At 60.7% G+C, this 20,210-nt stretch overlaps 1 long non-coding RNA gene across 1 annotated transcript; it reads left to right on the top strand.

The window, feature by feature from the left end:
* The first annotated feature begins 2,746 nt into the window (after positions 1 to 2,746).
* Positions 2,747 to 16,191, top strand: LOC144614229 (uncharacterized). Its single transcript, XR_013551856.2, has 2 exons — positions 2,747 to 5,783; positions 14,412 to 16,191. It is a non-coding gene; the product is annotated as an uncharacterized LOC144614229 (long non-coding RNA).
* The last annotated feature ends 4,019 nt before the right edge of the window (positions 16,192 to 20,210 follow it).

The following is a 20,210-nucleotide window of genomic DNA, read 5'->3' as shown; positions in this document are numbered from 1 at the left end:
CGAGCGTCCGTTCTGCCACGTTCTGCCGAGGGCCGCGGACGCAGGCCCGTCTCCCCGCACCTGTGCCTCCTCAGGGAGGGACCACGGGCTCACTGCACAGGGCAGCCGGCACTAGCCTCAGCAGAGGACGTGCGTGGGCCCCGGCTGGCATGCGGGTGGCCCTCTGTGTGACCGTCCCCTCCCCCCCCGGACTTCACGCCCGGGAAGGCCAGCTCACGGTCGTGTGGACCCCGGGCCCGCTGCCCTCCTGCGAGGAAGAGTCCAGGGACGTGTCTGCAGCCGGCGGGCAGCTGACCGAGGAGAGAAGCAGAGAAGCAGGTGCGAGGTCACAGCGAGATGCCCTGGGGCCGGCACGTGGGGGGGCAGCCACCACTGGGAGCCCCTGGGCTGGTTTGGAAGCGGGCGGGGGTGTCATCCAGGGACCCAGCCTGCCGGAGACCAGGCGCCCCCGCCCCCCGCCTCCCGCCGCGGGTCCTGGGCTGTGAGGCGATGGGAATTTCGCTTCGCCGCGGCCGACCCGACCACGGCACTCGGGGACACGGCAAGGACACTGCCTCTCAGTCTCGGGCTGGCCTGGCTCTGCCCTCCCGGGCCCCCACCCCCACCCCAGGCACCTACCCTTCCTGCCTGAAACCCCCACTTAGCATCAGGCCTGCCCCAGCCCCGATCCCGAGTCCTCCCGGGAGGCCCCTCCCCACAGGGGACAGTGAGGACGCCCGCCCCAAGCCCCAGCTCAACGGAGCCCGCTGTGGGGCTGCCCGTGCTGCTCTCGGCCTGCCTTCCGGGGTTTACGTTGCAGGCCTGGGCCCGGCCCCCTCTGGTCCGTGTGGCTGTCGGGAGTCCCAGGACCTGGATCCTCGAACGCCGCGATCGGAGCCCCTCAGAAGTGCTGCTGGGACGACCACTCAGGCCCACCCCCGCCACCCCCGGCGGGCGCCCAGGACAGAACACAGGCCTTCCAGGGGCAGCACCAAAGCTCGTGTGCCCGAAACTCAGCGGCCCGTCCTGGCAGTCCCTTTATGTAGAGCTTGAGTGATGCTGATGGTTCCCTCTCTGTCTCTCTGTAGATTTCTGTCTCTGTATCTCTGCCTATGTCTGTCTCTCTGTCTCTGTATCTGTCTCTGTCTCTGCATCTCTGCTTGTGTCTATCTCACAGTATCTGTCTCGCTGTCTCTGTCTCTGCCTGTCTCTGTCTCTGCTTCTGTATCTTTATCTCTGTCTTTCTGTCCCTGACTATATGTCTTTGTCTCTGTCTCTGTTTCTGTTTCTCTATCTCTGTCTCTCTTTAACTCTCTTTGTCTCTCTGTCTCTCTGCCTGTTTCTGTCTCTGTCTCCCTATCTCTGTCTCTCTTTAACTGTCTCTCCTTGTCTCTGTTCCTCTGTCTCTGTCTCTCTGTCTTTCTTTGTCTCTGTCTCTGTCTCTCTTTACCTGTCTCCCACACACACGTTCCTTGCTTTCCCCTAGGAAGTTACAGCCCATCTCATGCCTTCGGGACCCCCAGCCTCCACCCTGCGGGGCGCCCCAGCCCTGAAAGGCCCAGAGACGCAGTGACTCCCACGCGGGGAAGTGGTCTGTCCAGCAGAGTCACTCGGGAGCAAGTTCTCTTTTTATGTGGAAGCGGGAGGGTGAACTTTCGGGTTGGGAGCGAAAGCTGCCTTGCGTAAGCGCTCGATTTAGAACCGTTTGCTGAAATTAAGCCTTTGTTCACCGGACGTTTTTAGACTGAGTAATGTTCAACTCCTGCCAGATGATAAGTCATCTGTTTTATTAGGAAAAAAAAAAAAAAAACGTCATATTTGTGCAGGGGTTTAATCAGACTTCGCCGCCGCGTCACCGGCTCTCCTGTGTGTGGACGCAGCCGCCACGCCCGCCCCCTGGACCCCCCGGGCCCCTCACAGCCCGTGGAGGCGCCTGCAGGGGTGGGCCGTGAGGGGCCCGGGCTCTACCCCCGGAGCACACAGCCGCCGTGTGGACGACAGCCCCGGGCCAGGCAGCCGTGTGGACGACAGCCCCGACTTCAGCCCCGAGACGGGTGGGGGAGGAGCACGGAGCCAACAGTCGTGAGCGCTCACCCGCCCTCTGCTCGTCACGCGCAAGTTCGCTGAACCCTCGCGACTGTCCCCCAGGGCAGGTGTGGTTATTACCGACCCGCTACCGAACGGGACACTGAGGCACAGAGGGATGGGCCTGGCCAAGATCACACGGCCATTTGCTGCGGACAGGTGTCCGGGCCACCCTCTCCAAACACCCGCCTACTCCCAGGCGGCCCGACAGGAGGCGCTGGACGAAAGGTAAGTCCCAGGACCAGAAGGGCACATGGGGCCCCGACCCGGGAGTGAGGTTGGATGCGACCTCCCAGAGGAGGTTACGGCCCGGCCCGGGGCGCCGCGCTCTGCCGCCCCCGATGCAGAGGTCGCCGTGGAAGGCCACCAGGGTCACCGCCTGCCCGAACGCACAAGCCGGACGCGGCCGGGCCCGGGCAGACGTGCCTAGCGGCCTCAACCGACAAGAGGCCAGCAGAATGTCCCTGGTGCGTCAGCCCGGGGGAGCTGCCTGGCCACGGGGACCCCTGCCTGCCCTCTCCCTCTGCCTCCGCCCGCCTGGGAGCCCCCGTAGGGCGCCGCGCCGGCCGGGCCCTCGCCTCTCTCACTACCGGGTGCCTCCAGGTGAGCCCGGCCCGGCCTCCAGGATTCCAGCCGGCGCTGGACGTCGCGGAAGGACACGCTGTCCCCATGGCGTCCCCCTCCCCCCCCCCCCCCCCCCCGCAGGGACCGTGCAGCCACCACCCTATCACGATCGTTGTGGAGTCTGGCACGTGTGGCCGATTTGTTCTGAGCTACTGAGCCTGCACGTCCACGGCCGGGGTCGCACCTTCACGGGACAGGAGTCCCAGAGGAGGAGGAGAGGGAGAACGGGGCAAAAATACTCGAACAAGTAACACTCAAAAAAGTCCCGAGTTTAACGAAAGACCTGATTGTATGGTTTGAAGAAACCCGACAAGCCCCGAACAGAAAAAATACGAAGAAAAACGTGGCTCGGTGTATGACAAACTGCCAGAAAATCTCGACCACATCTAGTGAAAAGAACCCGCTGTATAGAGGGACACAACAACCTCGAACTGCTCCTCTGCCATGGCCCTGGCCAACCTGTTGGGAGACCCAGGGGAGCTCGCTCGCCTCTAGGGCCAGGCCTGGGACAGCTTACAGGGCCTCTGCCACTTTCTAGAAGCCAGAGGCCAGTCACGGCCCAGCCAAACTCCAGGCGAGGCAGGAGGCCTCGCTAGTCCCTTGTGGTGAGCTCAGCTGAAAGGAGACTCCTCTCTCCCCGCCTCTTGTGATCTGACCTTGGTGCTTCAGGAAAGCGCCCATCTAGACGGTTTCTTGCCATTTACTTTTTCTTTTCCTCTTTGAAAATTAAAAACTTGATAGTTGCTGAGAAACCGAAGAATGAAGTTCATGATATATTTATACAAAACAAAGTTAAGCCATAAATCTCAAAGGGCAACCAGAGATATTGAACCAGCACCCTTCACCTCGAAAGCCCCTGAAGCGTTCAGACTTCCCCCTCAGAACCGCCACGGCTTTCGCCCCACAAACCCTGCAATCGAACATCCTTCGTTTTCACCAGCGGGGCTCCAAATCATTTCTAAAGATCTTAATCTGTGCCATTGTATTCTGTTTTGTCTAATTGCTATTTCAGCAGTACTCTTTTCTATTCTACTGCTAAAGGTTTTTGCAAGCCGGCCTGGGAATCTCAACACCATTGACTTCGTGCAAAATACATTCTAAATTTCAAATACCGCTTCCTACCTGCGAATAAGGCACCATCTACATTTTTTAAATTTTTATTCAATTATTTAAACTAAATAAATTCAAATCCAAGCTATTTAAACTAACACAGAAACACAAAACACACAGTTTGTCCGTTTCTCTAACCCCCACCCCCTGCCTCTTACAGCCACAAATCTGTTCTCTGTATCTGTGAGCTTGGTTTTTGTGGGACGGTTTTGATTCCATGTGTAGGAGAGATCACACAGTATTTGTTTCTCTGACGTATTTCACTGAGCATAATGCCCTCAAGGTGTCTCCATGTTGCAAATGGCAAGATTCCATTCTTTATGTGGCTAATAGATCGTCCTATATATATCCTCATCCATCAGTGGACACTGAGATCGTTTCCATATCTCGGCTGCTGTGAATAATGTTGCAGTGAACGTGGCAGTGCGGATATCTCTTCAAGATACTGATTTCAAAAAAAATTTAATGTTTATTTTTGAGAGAGAGAGAGCAAGAACACAAGTGGGGGAGGAGCTGAGAGAGAGGGAGACACAGAATCCGAAGCAGGCTCCAAGCTCCGAGCTGTCGGCACAGAGCCTGACGTGGGGCTCAAACCCACGAACCGTGAGATCACGACCTGAGCCGAAGTCGGATGCTTAACCGACTGAGCCACCCAGGCGCCCCTCTCATGGGTTTTTCTATAGGGCCTTCAGAGTCCTCTCCATAGGGCATCACGACATCTGCAAATAGTGACAGTCTTACCCTGCCTTTCCATTTCAGTGCCCTTCTCTTTCTTGCCCAATGGTTCCAGAAGGACCTCCAGTTGACTAGAAGTGGTGAGTCTGGGCGTCTTGGCCTTGTTTCCGATCCTAGAGGACAGCTTTCAGCTTCTCACCGTCGAAGATGATGCTAGCTGTGGGGTGTCATATACGGCCTTTATTAGGGTGAGATATGTTCCCTCCATACCTGCTTCCTTGAGACTTCTTTCACAAATTGATGTTGAATTTTATCAGATGCTTTTTCTGCATCTGCAGGTGTTCTCGTGATTTCTATCCTTCACCTGGTCAACGCGGTGAATCCCGTTGGTGGCTGCGTGGCTGTCGAGCCATCCTTGCATCCCTGGAATAAACCCCGCTCGGCTGCAGTGAGTGGTCGTGTTGACTGTTGAATCTGGTTTGCTAATCTCTTGTTGAGGATTTTTGCCTCTGTGTTCACAAGGATATAGCCCCGGAAGCACCGTCTGCGTTTTAATTCTTTGGAAACGCACACTCCATGAATGGCAGACGTAAGAGCTCGCAATTACCCAAAATGCCCGTTTAACCAAAGACGCCCACTCCCCAACCATCTCACTCAGTGGGAGCTACTGTTGCAAAGGGATCGATCCCCCGGAAGGCTCAGGGATGTGCTTCCAGCAACCACGGCACAGTGGTGGTTTAGGACATGCCTCTAATCCCCCGACGATCCCATGCAGGGTCAGCCCCTTCTCGAGTCATGGCTTGGCAGCGAAGCACATCAGTTAACAAATGGACGAAATACGTGGAATCTCTGATCATCTGTAAGGCGCCGGACCGACGTGAGGGCTGTCAATAATGAGAACAAACGTGCCGCTGTTCCTGTAGGTCAGCCCTGAACGCACGGCGATCCACGCGCCAATTCTCCAGAGCAGGACGAAGGTGTGGCGGCTTGAAATGGAACGCAAGGTGTAGCGTTGCCGGGTGCCCTCCAGTCACCTCAGCAAACAGCCAGCCTCCACGTGGCTTACAAAAGACGGACCCCGGGAGATGGGAGAAGTGGAAGAGTGGCTTCCCCGGCGGGAACGTCCGTCTATCACTGTCTACACCATTTCCCGCACCCTGATCCTGAGGGTCAGTGTGCAGAGCGATTGCGCTCGAGCTGGCTCTGCTGCTGTCACCTTCTCGTCACCTTCAAGTGACAGTCTGCTGGAGGGACGCGCCAGGAGCAGCCCCGCAGAGCACTGGACGCAGGGCAGGGCGCCCGGTGCAGAGGTGAGTCGGGGAGGGGGAGGAAATGGGGATGAGCCGGCAGGGGGGAGGCAGCAAATGGGGCTGAGAGAAAGCAGAAGTCTGCGGGTGCAGAGCAGGGCTCGGTGGAGACCCTCCCAGAGCCTCGTCGGGACAGGAGAGGCAGGTGGCCGGTATCCGTTGATGGAAAAGGATGATGAGGTGAGAGAATGTTAGCTCTGGGAGATGTTTCCCAGGCCGTGTACGCCCACCCCTCCCTCTGCCAACATGCGTGTGCACGCACATACACACACGCACACGCACACATGCACACGACTGTATACACATGGTGCACCTACCCGTGTACACACACCCACACATGCACACACACCTGTGCACAGAGGAAAACGTCAGGACCCAAAGGGCTACGTGACTTTCCTAGGTGACACCTGGGAAAGGGGAGAAAATGTCACCTACAAATGTACTAGAATTCCGCCTACCTGAGCTACACTCACGCTACACGCCTTGACCGAGGGCTTGTCACTTGGCCTCAGACCCCATTTCCCAAAGGGCAGCTCACTGGGTAGAGCGCTGGTCAGCCGGGCCTCACTCCGACAGAAGGGCGCTCGGCAGTGAGTCTCCAAGTGAACCCTGCGCGCAAGCAGCCAGTGCCAGGGGCCCGTCGGAACTAACGCCTCCCGGACACCAGCCCGCCTGGCTCGCTGCCCCCAGACCGCCCCCCCCCCCCCCCCCGGGCTCAGCAGGCACCATGCCGGCCACCAAACACACAAGGAGGCCCGTCCGGGACTGCGTGGTACTCGCCGGGGCTCCTGGCGCTCCCAGTTCACTCCCACTTTATGGATGAGAACATCGACCTTTTCCCGGGATCACCGGGTAGCAAAGCCCCCACGGGGCTCCGGTGTGTCCCCGAGGAAGCTGGCCCAGCCGCGGGCCCCTCGCCGCCCGTGGCTGGAGTCTGGTTTCCCAGGCGCGCCTCTCACCCCGAAGGGAAGCTGGGGAGGCTGGCTGCGCTCCCTCGCGCCGTGGGGTTGGGCCGCACCCTCCGCGTCACAACCAGTCCCCTCTGTGCGCCCTGCCCGGTGCCCGGGGGCAGGTACTTGTATCCAGGTCTGTGCCCTTTCGGACTTTCTTTCGGACGGAACCGAGGGTGTGTTTCACTCACTCACTGCTCGCGGAGCGCGATCCCATTCGGGCCAGGGTCGGAACTCCGTGCCTTCGGGGGGCCCAACGCCTGTGCCCTCTACCGTCCCCGGAAATGGACATCTAAGGGTGACGTGTGTGCCGACGCCGCACGGGGATGCGCCCCCGTGGTGTCCGCCCCCTCGGGCGCCCCCACGGGATTGTGACGGTCCTCTCCAGCCCAGCCCCCGTCATGGTCTCACTGCTGTGCCTCACACCTGGGGGCCGCCGAGCCGGGCAGGGGTGGCTTCTCCTCCAACCCGGGCAGGGGCTCCGGGGCGGTGCGTTTTCGGTGGGTGGCCGCCCACCTTTCCTAATCCCACGGGCTGAGATGCGTGCTGGCGCCCGGCTGTGGGTGTCCCCACGGCACAGGTAGCCGAGCAGGGACCCGCCCCCTGCGGTTTGCGGCGGCCGGGAGAGGGGCTGGGGGCGCAGGGGGCCAGGGGCGGGGGGGGGGGGGGGGGGGGGGCGGGGAGGGGCGGGAGCTGGGGCGGGAGGGGAGAACGGGGGAGAGGGGCGGGGCTGGGGGCGGGAGCAGGGGGCGGGGGCGCGGCCTAGGGCCGCACCTGTCTCAGGCGCGGGCAGGTGCGGAGGCGGCCCGCCGGGTGGGAGGGGTGGTCGGGCGGGGGGCGGAGGGGAGCTCCGGGCGCGGAGCCGCCAGCACGCCTGGGGCCGGGAGGACTGCCACCACCCCCCGCCCGCCCCGCGCCCGAGGGTGGGACGGGGAGGGGGATCAGCCGTCCGCCCCCATTCACAAAGTCAGGCTCGCGGCACCCCGTCCCACCCGGCCCTGCGCCTGCGCGTTCCCGCCCGCGTGTCTCCCGCTCTGGGTCCGGAGCGCATGCGCGGCCGAGGGCGGGTCTTCCCCCTCCCTCCCAGCGCCCCGCGAAAGCTCTCACCTCCCCCACGTCAAAGAACAAAGAACGTCTAGAGCGCCGGGTCCCCGAGGAAGGCTGAGCTGTCAGGGCACCGACCTGCCCGCGTCTGCAGGTTCTCCTTCCATTTCTTCTTCCCCGTCCCCGAGCTGCAGCGATCCCCCCACCCCCTCCCGCGCCCGGAATCCGCGCTGCGTCAGCCGGAGCCTCGCGGGGAGAAAGAAGGCTTTGGAGTCGGGCCGAGGGGCGACGGGTGGGGGTGGGGGGGGGGGGTCCTTGATGGGGTCACCCAGAGACCGCTGCCACAGTAAAGCAATCTTGACTGGAGGGGGGGCGTCCTGGCAAAGAAGAAGCCCGGGGGTGCTGGCGTGCTCCTCGTGGGAACCGGTGGCGCGGCGCACCCGTGGGCTCTGTCTGCCCAGGGCCCCGCCTCCGGGCCACCCTGCCCCCAGGGCCCTTGTACGTGCCCTGACCCGCATCCCTTGGGTCTCTAGGGCGGCCCGGATAGCATCTTCCTGCGCGTTTTCGTGGTTCCAGACGGCGAGGGTTGAACTCTTCCACTGTCCTGACAAGCGCTGCCTCCGACGCGGGCTGGGGGTCCACCCTGGCTCCTGACGCTAGGGCTGGGGAGAAAGCTAGCTGCCTGTTATCCGGAAGTCAGAGTTCTGGGTGATTAAGGGTAAACAGGAAGCCCGCACCAGTGCCGGGGTCCCAGGAAGACCCCGAGGCCGCGGGCGGGCCTCACTCTTCACTCCTGTTCCTGGAGCCCAGTGGGGGGAGCACGTGGGGTTCCTTACCAGCGGCGGGGCTGACAGAAGGTTCACGAATAGCACTGTGGGGACGATGCAGACAAACCCACAGCACTACGACGGCACGTGAAATAACCAGCCGAAAATTAACAGGAAGCCCTCTGCAAACCAAGTGTTACCTTCGGAGGTGGCTTCAGATGCGAAGGTGTCCCTCCCCACCCCACCCCCCACGTTCCCCTTGCGGGCTCCCTGCATTTCAGGAGGGAAGCTGTCCCGTCTCCGCGTCAGCCGCCAACCCCCACGCCCACGACGATGCCCAAGGACCGCGGCCTCCCCCAGACTCGCCTCACCTACAGCTCTGCTGACTTTTCCACCTAAAACCCACGGCACCGAGCTCCACCTCCCAGAGCCCCGGGTTGGATAAAGGACATCGGGAGCCCACAGGAAGGCTCCCCGTCTGCCCGTACGGCGGCCTCGCGCGTGAACTCCGCTCCAAATTCCCCCCTGACCTCAGGCCACAGCACGGCAGCTCCTCTGCCTCCTCCGGAGCCCCTCCCGGCCCGAATCCGCCTTCGGCCCCCCCTCCCCCCCACCCCCGTGCATGACTCCGCCCAAGGGCCATCCAGCAGTCACTTCAGCCACCCCGAGGAAACGCAGCCCAGGCCCGCACAGCTTGGCGGGCAGCCCTCCTCTGGAGGAGCCTTCCCCACGCTGGCTGCCCCCGCCACGCTGGACTCAGGCAGGCGGGGCCCACGCTGTGTGTGGCTCTTCCCACACGGCGGCATCCTCCCCGCACCCTGCAGGAACCCGGGCTGATCCTTCAAGACTCAGCCGGCACCGCCCGGGTCGCCGTCACCCGCGCAGACTCGTCACAGAGCCGCGTCCCCCTGCACACCGCGGGACCGAGACTGTTCGGTGGTGAGGTTACACGCCGGATGGGGGCACCTCGCAGCCTGGCACGTAGTAGGCGTCCGGGGAGAGTCTGAAGGCGGGGAGCCGCGTCCCTCCTGCCCTTCCGCCGGCACTCACGTCCACTGTCTTTAAAATTGTTATTTCTATCCTGCCTTGTTCCAGAAGGATCTGAGGCGACTTTGATCGAAACTTCACAAAGACTGATTTCCCGGGAGTCCTGGATTAGTTGAGAGCCAGAGGCTTAAAATTATACATTCACTCATTCAGTCAATCGGCAAATATTTATTCAGCTCTGCGTGCTGGGAACAGGTTCAGTCCGCGCGGGCCACGAATTTGCACGTCGAAGTCCACGCGGGCCATGAACTTGCACGTCCAGCCCCACCCAGACCACCTCCGGGCCCCAGCTGTGCCTGTGGACCACAGGCCCCGGAAGTGAGCTCAAATGCTTACACGTGGTCCCAGGAGGAAGGTGGGGGCGGGGGAAGCCAGTATCCTGGGCTGAGAAGCCACGTTCCTCCCAGCCCCGCGTCACATCCCTGCTCCAACCCTGAGGACACTCTTCAAAGTTGCCGTTCCATCCAGGTTGAAAACTCGAACGTGGGCCTCCAGGAGCGGTGTGGTGGCCCTGACCGCCACCCCACCCTGGCACCTGGGGTGAGGCAGTCGGCTTCTCCAGGACTCACACTTGTCACCGTAAACAGGAGGTTGGACTGGATGCCGCCAGAGAGCTTCCTGGCTCTGGAGTTCTGGAATCCTGACGCCCCGGTTCACGCAAGAACACAGAGGAAAACCGTGCAGGGAAGGCAAGGGCATTTCCGAGCTTCTCATCTTAAAGAAAACCGCCAAAAGCAAAGGCTTGGGACACAGCCCTGTGAGCGCCTGGCCAGAGCACGCGAGGCCTCCGCGGGAGGCCCCAAGGACACTCACTGGCGGCTTTGCTCTTGGCGTTGCTGGCGGACGCGCACGGACACTCCCGTGAGACTGCGCAGTGGTTCACAGGGCCAGGCTGCCACGGGGCTGTGAGGAGAAACAAAGCAGGGGGACGAGTCTGGGGGCCGTGGGGGCAAGAAGGCCTCTCTGGGGAAGGGTCCAGGCGGCGACTGGAGACCGGGGAGAGCTTCCCAGCCCGAGGTGGGAATACGGGGTGCTCCCAGTGGGCCAGTGTGGGTGTCGGGGTGCGGGGCCGGGACGGCCGAGTGGCCGGTGGGGCGGGGTGGGTGCTGGGCCACGTGCCCGTGCAGAGCAGCCCTGATGGACAGAAACAGGGGAGTGAGGTCGGGGCGCCTCACACTGTGGGGCCCCCACGAGCGCAGCGAGCCTGGCCTCGGCCCCCGGAGCAGCCCGCGCTTCTCCAGCAGCCCGCCTTCTGCCCACGAGACGTCACCTCTGGCAGGTACCGGTGCTCAGGGCCCCTGGCCGTGGCCTTGACACACTTCCAGGGTTCTTCCCACCGTTGCCCCGGTGCCCTGGACTGGAGATTCAGCGTCTGCGTGTTGATCCTGAGCGGGGTGCTGGGGCGTGTCATTAAATGACAGATCGGGAGTCATCTTTTTTCTTAATATGCCGTTTTTATGAGGCCAGTGTTGGCTGGTGTGAGCACTGGGCTAAGACCACAAAGAAAGAAAACAGAGAAATACCTCTTACAAATACGGAGGCACAAATTCTCAGCGAAACCCCGGCAGACTGACCCCAGCAGGATATACAGTAAGAATTATACCCCAGGACCAAGTGGGATTTATCCCAAGGATGGGCTGGAAACAGCGCATCAGATCCCGAGAAAGCTATTCTTTAATGTTAGATGCAAGCTTTTAACACGTTGAACGCACCACACCTGGCCCCGTGGGGTGACATCCGTGTCCGGGGCTGCCGGGGTGGCTACGAGAGCAGGGCGGGGAAACACAGACATGCCCCTCCCCACCTCTAGGTCTGGAGCGCGGCCCGAGATCGGCTGTCAGCCGGGCAGAGGCCCCCGGGGCCCTGGCAGAGGGTCCCTCCTTCCCTCCCCTGGCCTTTGTTGCCTGCTGCCGCCCTTGGTGTCACTCAGCTTGTGTACGTGCTGCCCCAGCTTCTGCACCCGCCGTGACCTGGTGCCCCCGTGCGTCCCTGTGTGTCCCTGTCCCTCCTCCTCTAAGGGTGCCAGCCACTGGACTCCGGGCCTCAGCCAGGACAAGCTCACCTTAACTTGACGGCATCTGCAAAGGCCCTATTTCCAAATAAGGTCAATATACAGGCCTAGAGGTTAGGACTTAAACGTGTGTTTCGGGGGCACATAATTCAACCCCCGAGAGGCTGCGAGAGTCGGCCTTTTCCAACGCATTTCACTGACTTCGCCTTCTTTGGCTGCAGAAGCGCGGCTGGGCAACTGTGTCACCTTGAAGGGCCCCGCTGACCCAATGGTTTATGTTCCTCACCGTTTCCTGTACTATTTGCTGTGTTTCAATCGATTTATTTTATATTTAAGTTTTCTGGGCTTGGGGGTGTTTTTGCTTCAGGTTTTCATTCTATAAGCACAGAGCATTACACAAGCTCTGTTTGTGAGCTACCAAAGAGAACTTCCACCGGGGAATGTGCCCCGGGCTGGACGGTTTAAGGGGTCCGCACCCTCCCAACGTGCAGGGAAGCCCGCGGCCCCCACGCCACGGCCGCAGCTCCCCGGGCCCACCCTTGACTTGCAGAAAACCAGGAAGAACGGGGACAGCCCCCCCACCCTGGCCGGCCAGCCCCAAACCCTGCAAAGCCTCTGAGTTCCTCCACTCAAGGAGGGTCTTCACGCGGAGCGGGCCCCTCCCCCACCTCGCGCCCCACGTCTCATGGCCTTTATTTGCTTGCACACCTGCCGTCCTCGAGGATGGAAGGCCGCCTGACTCAGTCATCCCTGCCTGATTCATTACCGCCTGGTTCGGCCATCCCTGCTCCAAACAGCCGCGGAGATGCCCTGGCGAGCAGCTCACGCGGGGCTCTCCTCTACCGTGACGTGCAGACCCCCACCCGCCGTGCTTGTCCAGAACCCAGGTGCAGCCCCCACCCCTCCCGGTGTCCGTGTTGCCCCTGGGGGGCCTCGGGCTGCCCTCAGCCTCAAAACGGGCCACGCTGAACCCCGTGAACTCCATCCCTTCTCTTGGGCCCGAGGGCTCCCTGACGGGGGTCCAGAATGCTGCCCCCGCTGGTCAGGCCCTGTGAGCAGCCTGGATGTAGGTGCTCCCAAAAGGCCAGACTGGCCCACGGGTGAGCGGAGACCCCCAGCCATCCGGAGCTGGTGCCCCTGCTGGAAGGGACTGGGTGGGGAGGAACGCACCCGCCCAATGCCGCCCCATGCAGGCAGGAAGTGTCACCCCCTGACTCGGCCAAGGCACACAGGGCCTGTAGCAGAAGGTTTAAAGGTCGTTAGCATTTGTCAGTAAAAAGCAATAGGTATTTCTACGCAGCGGCATCTGGATGAGCAAGAGATCACTCTTCAATCACCACGAAACCTCTGCTCATTACACACCATCATTTTCGGTTATTAACAGGCAGCCGCTAGCCACTGACATTTTGCACGTTTCCTCCAGGATGCGTCGGGGACACTTCTGGCACTCAGTTTGTCATTTTCGTCAGTGTCTTTCGCCAATTGACCGGCCCGGCCCCAAAACCTCACACTGTCACTCATCATAAGTGAATTTATCCACATGTACGTAATCAGAATACACATGAGAGTTCTGTTTGCATACGAAATTACTTCATTCTCCACGCTTCAGAAAAATTCAGTTTTGCATAATAAATGATGATAAGGTCCAGTTGACAATTACATAGGTGGGAATTGTACGAGGAGACGCCTGGAATTTCAATGGGCTGGGAGTGTGCCTGCAGGTTGCTCGAGCAATCAGCCGCGAGGCCGGTCCCCCCATGCCGGGGGGCGAGCGCCGGGCTCCCAGCCCCCATCGGAGCCCGCCTCGCCCACACCGCAGACCGGCACGTCTCCTGTTTGTGCCTCCTCCTGCGACACATCCTCCAACCGGCTTAGATGCACAGTCAGGCGAATATTAAAATTAATTAGGCTACTGTTGTAACGCGGAGAAACAGCAGCTTTCTGGAAAAAATCCTCCAGGGACGCACCCCCCACAAACAAGCGTCTGGACCGGCCTTGCTCTGCAAGGAACACGGCCCAGGACCCTCTGAGTGACTCGGGTGTGGACTCGTGACGCCAAAGACGAAACGAGAGCAGGGGCGCTCGGGGGCTCAGTCTGTTAAGCCTCCGACTCCTGGCTTCCACACAGCTTGTGATCCCGCGGTTTGCGCGTTCGAGCCCCGCGTCTGGCTCCGCGCTGACCGCGTGCAGTCTGCTTGGGATTCGCTCTCTGCTCCTCTTTCACGCACGCTCTGTCTCTCTCAAAACCAACAAATAAACCTAGAAATTTTTTAAATAGATAAGGTTTAAAAAGAAAAAAGAAGAAATGAGAACAAAGTGCGTTCTGGGTTTTCCAAGGACCGCCAGTCTCCGTGACTCACGAAGGGGCTCTGTCTGCTCCAGAGACAAATGTGCTTTTATGTCTGATTACACTGGTCTAGGGACAGCATTGTCACTTGGTTCATTAATCAGCTGCGTCTCTCATGTTCTAACCTACTTATTGCATCCGGCGGAGGGCCCGCAAAAGTCACCGTCCCCCCCCCCCCCCCACTGTGTACCTCCTTCCCGACGTCACGCCCACAATCGCGGAAGGTCCGCGGCGGCCAGAGGTCCTGACACTGACCACCGACCTGCCTCGCTCCCCGAATCACAGCCGCTTCGGCCGCTGGGGTGACCACGGACCCCCCCACCTGGGAAAACCAGGAAAACCGTCTCCATTTGTGGTTAAAAAACAAATCCACACGCTTTGACATAATCCCAAACACCTCTTCCCTTTGTCTGCAAAACGGACTCGTACATTCTCACCTAAAAAATTCCTGTATTTTCTCCACAGACGCGTCTGCGTGTTGCAGCCCCTGGAGACGTGAGTCTCTCAGATGCCGTGGCGGTGAGGCGTGGGGTGTCTGCACACTGCAGGGCCCGCCACCCCCCTGCGGTCACAGGGGCTCCCCCGGGTCCGGCTCAGCTGCTACGCTCTGGGCATCCGTGTTCGAGGCCTCATCTCACTGGATCTGCCAATGATCCCACGTCGAGTGACAGTCGCTGTCATTCCCCGCTGACAGCAGTGAGGGAATGAAAAATCTGGAAGGAACAACGCCTGCCTGGCCCCCGACGGGTGGGGTGGCCCCGTGTGATCCCGCCCACGACACCGTCCTCACCTGCTCCCGCCTTCCGGGGGCTGCAGAGAATCCTGCCCGCGTAGGCTTCAGGGTTACGTGGGGGAAAGCTGGCTCGCCCCCTGCGTTCCCACAGGCACGTGCAGAGAGAAATGTCACCAGATTCGCCGGATCTGAAATCTGCCGGGAGACCGGGGAGGAAGCCTCTGCCTTCAGAACTTGGCCGCAGCCAGATAGGAAAACGCTGCATTCGACCCTACGGAACGAGATGGAATTCAGCGGAAACGTGAATGACTCCGGAACCGGCTGGTTGATTCCGGAATATGTGTGACAGAGACCTGTGCACCTGCACGGTGCCTCAAGCACTTGGGTGGGACTCAGTCTGGCCAGGACACATCTCCAGGGATGGTCACCTAGGGGCTCACGCGAGCAGCTGTCCCACCCTGTCCCCCACACACCGGTGCAGAAACATTAAGCATCCCTTCCCTGGGTGGACCTGGCCCTGAAGCCTGGGTAGATCTCCTCCTCGCTCAGGGGACATGCTCCGTCCGGAAACGCCAGACCACAGAGACGCCCTCCCCGTGATGCCTTCCTGCCTTGTGACGTCCCCTCTGCGACGGCCCCCGGGACACCCTTGCACACAGCCTGGCGTCTGGGGCGGTGTCTCCAAGCAGAAGCCGCCATCCGGCTCCCCCAAGTGTTGCTGTGAAGGCCACCAGACCCCGCAGTGGCCACCGAGGACCCCTTTCCCTCAGCACCTGCCCCCACAGCCTCCAAACCCTCGACACTCAAGGTTGCCCGGGGTGAGTCCTGGGGAGACGTGGTGAACGGGACCACCAGACCCCCAGCCTGCACAGCTAAGGCACCGCACCGCCCTCCCCCACCCCTGCCGGAGACAAGCTCGGCCTCGGGAGGGAGGCCCCAGGAACAGCTGAGGGAAGGGGGGTGGCTTTGCTAAGAGGGAGCCGCCCCAGAAGCCTGCACAGGGAGTCGTGAGACCCGTGCCCTTCGGCTCGCACACCATGCGAGGTTGGCAGGCCCCCCTGCAAACCACTGACGCGGCACCAGGGAGAGCGACAGACGTGGACGTCCCACAGCGGGCTGGCAGGTCCCCACCCTGGCCAGCAGGCTTCGCAGAGCCTGACCCGTAAAATCAGTGCTCATCCAAAGATGCCCAAGCTTTGGGGGGGTGGGGGGGGGGGGGAGAGAAGTACCTATTTATGTATTCAATCTGTTTAACAAAAACTTCATAGAAAATATCATCCAGACATTCAGAGAGTATTGCAGCCATGAAACGGAAGTAAGATGCTGTGTAAAACAAAAAGAGAGGGGCCCCTCGGTGGCTCAGTCGGTTGAGTGTCTGACTTCAGCTCAGGTCATGATCTCAGCAGTTCGTGGGTTTGAGCCTCGGGTCTCAGAGCCTGGAGCCTGCTTCGGATTCCGTGCGTCTCGCTCGCTCTCTGCCCCTCCCCTGCTCGTGCGCTCTCTCTCTCTCTCTCTCAAAAATAGACATTTAAAAAATTAAAACAAAAAAAGAATATTCAAAGAATAAGAAGGAATTCTTGTGACAACAGTATAAAATTGTTGATCGAGTGGAAGAAAAAGCTGAGGAAACCTCGTCAAAAAGAAAACTAAGAGCTAAAACAGGACAAAAAGGTAAGAGAAGTATATTCAGCCGAGGGGGCCTCACAACTCGAAGTGAGGGGTCCAGAACAGAGAGCAGAGGAAGGGGCAGGAGGCTGTCAAGGTCACACGCCCAGAGGAAGGGCATGACCTCGTCCACCTGCACCAGCGGACGAGACGAGACGAGACGAGACGCGCGCTGGTGACCACAGGTCTCAAGCCACCGAGAAGCAAAGACTCCAGAAGGTCAGGAGGAGAGGCAGGGCGCTGGGAATCAGGACGACGGGGACACCTCCACTGAAACCCAGGAAGCTGGAGCACGCGGGGAGTGGCCTCTGGGACTCAGGGGGAAGTCTTGTCCAACGCAAAACTATTTCTGCGGGCAAATACGTCAAGGATGGAGAAAGAATGCACATATTTTTAGACGGGCGCGTTCTCAAAACATTCGTCTCCCACACGTCCCCTCTCGGGAAACTACCACAGAATGTGCCACATCAGGGCCAGGGAGCAGCCCCGACGGGAGGCCGTGGCTGTGGGCAGCGGGGTGAGGCTCTCCAGCTGAGCGGGGAAGGAAGCCCCCAGACGGCGCCCTCCACCCAGGGGCGCCTGCCAAGGTGGGAGGAGGACGCAACACGCCCGGGACACGTCAGCCGTGAGACGGAGGGTCGGACACCAGGACCAGGTGCGCATCCTGCGGGGAGGCGTGGGTCTGGAGAGTGTGGCCGCGTTAACAGCGTCCGGGAGGAGGCGTCTCTAAAAGGACGGGGCCCTCACTGATTCCAAGAAAAAACAAAATTCAATACAAGAAATGAAACCTAATTAAGATGCTGAGTGGCTCCAGTTCTGAATGATATTTACAGTGTAATCCTGTAAGCGTTAAAAATTATAAGGGGGGCGCCCGGGGGGCTCTGTCAGTGAAGCGCCCAACTTTTGATTCCGGCTCGGGCCGTGATCTCACGGTTCGTGGGTTCGAGCCCCGTGGCCGGCTCCAAGCTGAATGTGGAGCCTGCTTGAGATTCTCTCTCTTTCTGCCCCTCTCCTCCTCTCGCACGCACACTCTCTCTCTCTAAAACAAAAATATTTTTTTTAATTTTAAGGAAAAAACAGTGAGTGGTATAGGTCAAGAACCACCTGGAGAGATTTTCAGGCTGCCGATGTTGGGGGGGGGCCCCTCCGGGGAGCAGGTGTCGGGGGGACCGAGGTCACATGGCCAGTCGGTCGCCCGGGCACGGTTGCTGCTGGGACGGCCACCTGTCAGGGGGACGCGGGTGCCACCACGGCCGCTCGCCCTCCCCTCAGGGAGCAGGTCTGCCCAGCGGGCACTTGCGTGGGGGTCATCCCGGCATCGAGTCCCAAAGGGAGGTGTGGAAAGCGGGAGTTGCCATTTCTGCGTCTCTGCCCCCACGCCTGTTGACCCAGGTTTAGTGGCTTCATTCAGGGAGACACAGAGGGGAACCTCGACGGATGTGACTTTCTCTGCTGACTTGGCCGCTGCTGAGGACTGGGTCTGGGTCTGGGCCGGCAAGCTAGCTTCGCACGGGAGCAGCGAGCCACCCTCTGGGGTCTCCTGTCCGCATCCTCGGCAGCTTGGGGCAGGGATGGGCGTGGCCGTGCTCCAGGTGGGGGTTGGTCCGGCCTGCAAACCCCCAGACTCGGCGGGTCAAGACTATCAAAACAGCCCCAGCGGGGCTCTCAGCGCGGCACGGACGTCTCCAGAAAGAGCATCAGTCGACTCGCGCGGACGCGGGTAAGTCACACTTAGCGACTTGGGGGTGGGGGGGGGAGCGGATTCCATCTCACTGCAAAGTCAAGGCCTGCAGCCGCTGTACAAAAACTGAATGTTCCGCAGTGACCGGAAGCGGAATGTTCTAAGCCCGGACAGAAACACCTGACCTACAGGCAGGACGAATACGCCCCTGACGTGCTGGTCAGGAAGGTCCCGGGCCAGCTGCACAAGCGTGGAGAGTCTGGGCGTGGGCACCGCTGTTTCCTCTTTCCCCGATGTCCCCTGATGTCCCCGCAGGCTCAGGGAGCCAGCTCTGGGTGACACGGTGCAGCCGCAACCCCAGGCTGCGTCCTGGCCGAGGGGACCGCAGGCCCGAAAACACTCCGCGTGCCCATCCTTGAGACGCCCGAGTCCACCCCGGGGGCCTGACGTCTTACAAGCACACGTCCTGCTAGCCAACAGCTGGGATCCGGGGCTCAGCCCCGGGGCAACACGGCCTGCGACCCGAAACCCACGCTCTCGAACAGACACCCCCGGGCCCCAGAGAGGGTCCCACGCGCCTGCTCCATGCCTCACGGGGCTGCACCTCTGCCCGTGCCAGCAAAACACGACCTCACGGGGAGAACTGGGCGTCCACGCGCCAGGGAGAGAGGCCTCGGGAGAAACCAGCCGCGAGACGCCTGCACCTGGGACCTCCCGCCTCCAGATGGAGACAGATGAACTTGGTGGTCACGCCCCCTGAGCGATGTGTTCTGGGGGCCCGGACCGACTGGAACGCGGGAGAGGCCATCGGGGGCCTCGACAGCCGCAGAGAAATGAGGCACCTCCCTCCCCTCGCACCCCTGCTCCCACCTGGTAGGGAGGGCCTCCCCCGGAAGTTTCTCTGCAGGAGAGTGAGCCCGGGCATGGGTGCCATGAGGCAGGCGGCCGGGTCGGGGAGAGGGGGCAGCCAGGCACCAAGGGCTCCTAGGCCCTCAAAATGTCATCAACCACGGGCTCCAGCAGCCCATGAGCCACAGCCTCTGCGTCCTCCCTGTCAGCCTGAGGCGAGGGAAGGCCCCCAGGTGCTCACCTGGGAAGGCAGGGCATTGTCTGGATTTGCCCAGGGGTATAGATGCTGGCTTGGGAAGCAGCTGTGGAAGGAAGGACGGAAGGAAGGAAGGAAGGAAGGAAGGAAGGAAGGAAGGAAGGGAGGAAGGAAGGGAGGGAGGAAGGGAGGGAGGAAGGAAGGAAGGGAGGAAGGAAGGGAGGGAGGAAGGAAGGAAGGGAGGAAGGAAGGAAGGAAGGAAGGGAGGAAGGAAGGAAGGGAGGAAGGAAGGAAGGAAGGAAGGAAAGAAGGAAGGAAGAGAGGAAGGAAGGAAGGAGAGAAGAAAGAGAAGGAGGGAGGAAGAAGGAAGGGAGGGAGGAAGGAAGGGAGGAAGGAAGGAAGGGAGGAAGGAAGGGAGGGAGGAAGGAAGGGAGGAAGGAAGGAAGGGAGGAAGGAAGGAAGGAAGGGAGGAAGGAAGGAAGGAAGGAAGGAAAGAAGGAAGGAAGAGAGGAAGGAAGGAAGGAGAGAAGAAAGAGAAGGAGGGAGGAAGAAGGAAGGGAGAGAGGAAGGAAGGAAGGGAGGAAGGAAGGAAAGAAGGAAGGAAGAGAGGAAGGAAGGAAGGGAGGGAAGGAGGAGGGGAGGAAGGGAGGAAGGAAGGGAGGAGAGAGAGAGAGAGGAAGGGAGAAGGAAGGAAGGAAGGGAGGAGCAAAGGGAGGAGAGAGGGGGAGGAAGGGAGGAGGGAAGGAGGGGGAGAGGGAGGAAGGGAGGGAAGGAGAAAGGAGGGAGGAGGGAAGGAAGGGAGGAGGGAAGGAAGGAGGGAAGGGAGGAGGGAAGGGAGGAAGGAAGGGAAGAGGGAGGGAGGAAGAAAGAAGAAAGGGAGGAAGGGAGGGAGGAGAGAGAGGGAGGAAGGAAGGGAGGGAGGAGGGAAGGGAGGAGAGAGAGGGAGGAAGGGAGGAGGGAAGGAGGGAGAGAGGGAGGAGGGAAGGAGGGAGAGAGGGAGGAAGGTAGGAAGGGAGAAGTAGGGAAGGGAGGGAGGAGGGAAGGGAGGAGGGAAGGGAGGAGGGGGAGAGGGAGGAAGAAAGGAAAGAGGGAGGGAAGAAGGAAGGGAGGAAGGGAGGAGGGAAGGGAGGAGGGAGAGAA

Source organism: Panthera onca, chromosome A2 (assembly GCF_046562875.1).
Source record: "Panthera onca isolate mPanOnc1 chromosome A2, mPanOnc1 haplotype 2, whole genome shotgun sequence".
Classification (NCBI taxonomy): domain Eukaryota; kingdom Metazoa; phylum Chordata; class Mammalia; order Carnivora; family Felidae; genus Panthera; species Panthera onca.
The sequence above is the reverse complement of the archived record's forward strand: the minus strand, read 5'-3'. Positions and strand labels throughout refer to the sequence as shown.